Source organism: Notamacropus eugenii, chromosome 3 (genome assembly GCF_028372415.1).
Source record: "Notamacropus eugenii isolate mMacEug1 chromosome 3, mMacEug1.pri_v2, whole genome shotgun sequence".
NCBI lineage: Eukaryota > Metazoa > Chordata > Mammalia > Diprotodontia > Macropodidae > Notamacropus > Notamacropus eugenii.
In genome coordinates this window covers 35891082-35896139 of record NC_092874.1, presented here as the reverse complement: position 1 = coordinate 35896139, position 5058 = coordinate 35891082, and the positions used below count along the sequence as shown (strand labels likewise).

Sequence of the window (5058 nt, the reverse complement as noted above, 5' to 3'; positions counted from 1 at the left end):
ATGTATATATGTTGGGGTGGAACCAAGATGGCAGGGTAAAAGATAGATTAGGTATATCACACACAGTAGTCAACGACCATAGTAACCTGGGGTTTGATAAACACAAAGACTTCACCCTTTGGAATAAGAACTCTATTTGACAAAAACTACTGGGAAAACTGGAAAACAATAGTATAAAAACTGGCTATGGACCAACATCTCATACTGTATGCCAAGATAAGGTCAAAATGAGTGCATGATTTAGACATAAAGGGTGACACCATAAGCAAATTAGAGGAGCAAGGAATAGTCTTCCCATCAGATCTATGGGGAAGGGAAGAATTCATGATCAAACAAAAGACAGAGAGCATTATAGAATGTACAGTAGATCATTTTGATAATATTAAAAGTAAAGCTTTTGCATAAATAAAACCAATGCAACTAAATTCATAAAGAAAGCAGAAAGCTGGGAAATAATCTTGAAAGTAAGTATCTCTGATAAAGGCCTCATTTTTCAGACATATAGAGAACTGAGTCAAATTTATAAGAATGTAAGCCATTCCCCAATTGATAAATGGTCAAAGGATATGAACAGACAGTTTTCAGATGAAAGACATAAAGATGTCTTTCGGAATACAAAGTCATCTATAAGCATATGAGGAAGTACTCTAAAATGCTTTTGATTAGAAAAATGCAAATCAAAACAACTCTGAGATACCACCTCACACATATCAGATTGGCTAACATGACAAAAAATGAAAATGATTAATGTTGGGGAGGATGTGGGAAAATTAGGACACTAATGTATTGTTGGCAGAGTTGTGAATTGGTCCAGTCACTCTGGAGAACAATTTGGAGCTATACCCAAAGGGCAACCAAACTATGCATAACTTTTGATCCAGAAATAGTACTACTGTACTAGGTATATTCCAAACAGATCATAAAAAAGGAAAATGGACCTACATGTGCAAAAATTTATAGCCGCCCTTTTTATGGTGACAAAATATTAGAAACTGAATGGGTGCCCATCAATTAGGAGTGGCTGAACAAGCTGTGGTGTAGTAATGTAATGGAATATTGTTGTGCAATAAGAAATGATGAACAGGCAGGTTCAGAAAATGGGTAAAACCAGGAAAACATTGTACGCAGCATCAGTCATATTGTGTGATGATTAACTATGAATGACTCAGCTCTTCTCAGCAACACAGTGATAAAAGATAAGTACAAAGGACTCAGGAAGGAAAATGTGATCTATATTCAGATAAATATGGACTCTGAATGGAGAATGAAGCACATTTTTTCAGTTTATTCTGTTTTGTGGTTTTGTTTCCTTTTGATCTGTTTTTTCTTTCACAACTGTGACTAATATGGAATATATTTTACATGATAGCACATGTAAAATCTATATTGAATTGTCTATCATTTGGGGAAGAGGGAAAGAGAGGAAGGAGGGGGACGGAGAAAAATTCAGAACTCAAAATCTTGTAAAAATAAATGCAAAAAATTGTCTTGACATGTAAATGTGAAAATTGCTATTAAAATGTGGGACTAAAATGAATAAAATAAAATACTGTGAGAAAAAAGGGATTGTAAAAATCAAATAAGAGACATAGAGGAAAAATGGGATAAGACAGGAGAGTGCTGCAAGAAAATTGTGAAAAAAAGAATCAATAGCTTGGTAAAGGAGACATAAAAATAAAGAAAATAACACCTTAAGAAACAGAATAGGCCAAATGGTAAAAGAGGTACAAAAATTCACTGAATTAAAGAACTCTTTAAGAAGTAGAATTGACAAAATGGAAAGACTAAGTACAAAACTCACTGAAGAAAATTTTTTTTGCTATGTGAATGCACTTTAGTAATTAATTTATTTTTACTTTTCAACATTCACTTCCACAAGATTTTGAGTTCCAAATTTTCTCCTCATCTCTCCCCTCTCTGACCTCAAGGTGGCATGCATTCTGATTACTCCTTCCCCCAATATGCCCTCCCTTCCATCACACTCCCCCTTCCCTTATCCCCTTCCCTTCTATTTTCTTGTAAGGCATTATAGATTGCTATACCATATTGCTTGTATGTCTTATTTCCCAGTTGCACATAAAAACAATTTTTAACATTCATTTTTAAAATTTTGAGTTCCAAATTCTTCTCCTCCCTCCCCACCCACCCCCATCCAGAAGGCAAGCAATCAGACATGTGTACTCATGCAAAATACTTCCATAACAGTAATGTTGTGAAAGACTATATTTCCCTCCATCCTATCTTGCCATTTCCATTTATTTATTCTACCCTCACCTTTGTCCCTGTCCCTCCTCAAAAGTGTTTACTTCTGATTGCCCGCTCCTCCCATTTTCCCTCCCTTCGATCACCCTCCCACACCTCTTATGCCCTTTCCCCTTACTTTCCTGTAGGGTAAGATAGATAAAATCTATCCCAATTGAGTATGTTATTCCCTCCTTAAGCCAAATCCAATGAGAGTAAGGTTCACCCATTCCCTCTCACCTCCTCCCTCTTCCCTTCAGTTTTGAAAGTTTTTTCTTGTCTCTTTTATGTGAGATAATTTACCTCATTCTATTTCTCCCTTTCTCCTCCCAATATATTCCTCTCTCAACCCTTAATTTTATTTTTTAGGTATTACCCCTTCATATTCAACTTACCTTGTGACCTCTGTCTGTATATTATTCCCTCCAACAATTATTCCCTGTAATACTGAGAAAACTCTCAAGAGTTACAAATATTACCTTTCCATGTAGGAATGCAAAGAGTTCAGCTTTCGTAAGTACATTATGATTTCTCTTTCCTGTTTATCTTTTCATGCTTTCCTTGATTCTTGTATTTGAAGGTCAAATTTTCTATTTAGCTGTGGTCTTTTCATAAAGAATGTTTGAAAGTCCTCTATTTCATTGAATATCAATTTTTTCCCCTTGAAGTATTATACTCAGTTTTTCTGGGTAGGTGATTCTTGGTTTTAATCCTTGCTCCTTTGACCTCTGGAATATCATATTCTAAGCCCTCTGATTCATTAATGTAGAAGCTGCTAGATCTTATGTTATCCTAATTGTTTCCACAATACTTGAATTGTTTCTTTCTGGCTGCTTGCAATATTTTCTCCTTGACCTAGGAACTCTGGAGTTTGGCAATAACATTCCTAGGAGTTTTCCTTTTGGTATCTCTTTCAGGAGGCAATTGGTGGATTCTTTCAATATCTATTTTACACTCTGGTTGTAGAATATCAGGGCAGTTTTCCCTGAAAATTTCTTGAAAAATGATGTCCAGGATCTGTTTCTGATCATGGCTTTCAGAAAGTCCACTAATTTTAAAATTGCCTCTCCTGGATCTATTTTCCAGCTCAGTTGTTTTCCCAATGACATTTCACATTGTCTTCTATTTTTTCATTCTTTTGGTTTTATTTTATAATTTCTTGATTTCTCTGAAAATCATTGACTTTCATTTGTTCCATTCTAATTTTTAAGGTATTATTTTCTTCAGTGAGCTTTTGGACTTTTTCCATTTGGCCAATTCTGTTTTTTAAAGCATTCTTCTGCTCATTGGCTATTTGGACCTCTTTTGCCATTTGGGGCAGTCTATTTTTTGTAGCTTATTAATACAGTATTTATTTGTCTCCCCTCTGTCAAACCCTGAGCCCGTGGCTTTCCCCAGGACCACCTGGTAAGATGGAAGGGGAGGTATTCACAGGCTGCAAGAGACATGGAAAGACCAGGATGAGGAGGAACATTCAGAAATGTTGGGGGATAGAAATGGCTCCATCACATGGCAAAGAGGATGAGGAAGGCCACCATCAGGCAAAAGATCCCCATGACCTCAGACAGGGCAAAGCCCAGGATGGTGTAGGAAAAGAGCTACTGCTTCAAGGAGGGGTTCCTGGCATATCCAATGATGATACTTCTAAATACTGTCCCAATACCAGCTCCAGAGCCAGCCACCCCCACAGTGGCAGCCCCAGCTCCAATAAACTTGGCTGCTGTGTCAATGTCCCTTGAGACAGTGCTAGTTTGGAATCCACATCTGGGACAAGTGAGGTCAAAGGACCTGATGCTGCCAAAATGCTGAGGTTCTCATCTGTCCAAACCTCTGGCCGTTATAGCACCACTACAGATAAAGGTCTACTCAGCAGCTGAGAGGTGCTCCTCACAAGGGCAGGGCTAGAGATGAACTTGGTGCAGGCATACATTCTCAAGGGGTGAAGGGCAAAGCTGAAGAGCTGCCAGCAGAGCAGAGGAGACAGAAAGGGGGGTAGTCTATTCTTAAATGTGTTATTTTCTTCAGCATTTTCTTGTGTCTCCTTTATCAAGCTGTTGACTCATTTTTCATGATTTTCTTCCATCGCTCTTATTTTTTCCCAATTATTCCTCTACTTCTCTTACTTGATTTTCAAAATCCTTTTGAACTCTTTCATGACCTGAGACCAATTCATATCTTTCTTGGAGGCTTTGGATGTAGGTGCTTTGACTTCCTTGTCTTCTTCTGGTTGTATGTTTTGATCTTCCTTGTCACAAAAGTAAGATTCTATAGTCTGAGTTTTCCCCCTTGGTTTGCTCATTTTCCCAGCCAATTACTTGACTTTTGAGCTCTTTGTCAAGGTAGATCTCTGCTTCCAGTGGGGGTGGAGGTGGGGTGGGGTAGTAAACTGTTTCAAGCTTCAGGGGTTTTGTGCAGCTATTTTGAGTAATACTTCTAGGGACCTACAAATTTTTAGCTCTTCCAAGGTTTTATGATCAAAAGAGAGGTGTTTACTCTTCTGGGTACTGGGTATCCTGAAGCTCGGGCCAGACCATGTTCCTCTCTCACACAGGTCCCGCAGGCTTTTTCCACTGATCTTCCAAGATATCTAAGGTGTTTTGGGTTTGAGAATTCTGGAAGGGATTCAGCTGCCAGGGATTCAGTGCCCTGGGGCCTACCCTGGTCATGCCTATGTCAGTATGGCCCACACTGGGCTGTACTCTATTCCTAGCTTGGTGCAATAGACCCTTCTTATCACCATTCCAGGTTGTCTTGGGCTAGAGATTTGTTTCACTCTGTCATTTTGTGGATTCTGCTGCTGTAGAATTCATTTGGAGT

General features: G+C 38.4%; 1 pseudogene; it reads right to left on the bottom strand.

The window, feature by feature from the left end:
• Positions 1-3746: 3746 nt before the first annotated feature.
• LOC140531114 (ATP synthase F(0) complex subunit C2, mitochondrial pseudogene) lies at positions 3747-4171 on the bottom strand (annotated as a pseudogene).
• Between the last annotated feature and the right edge of the window lie 887 nt (positions 4172-5058).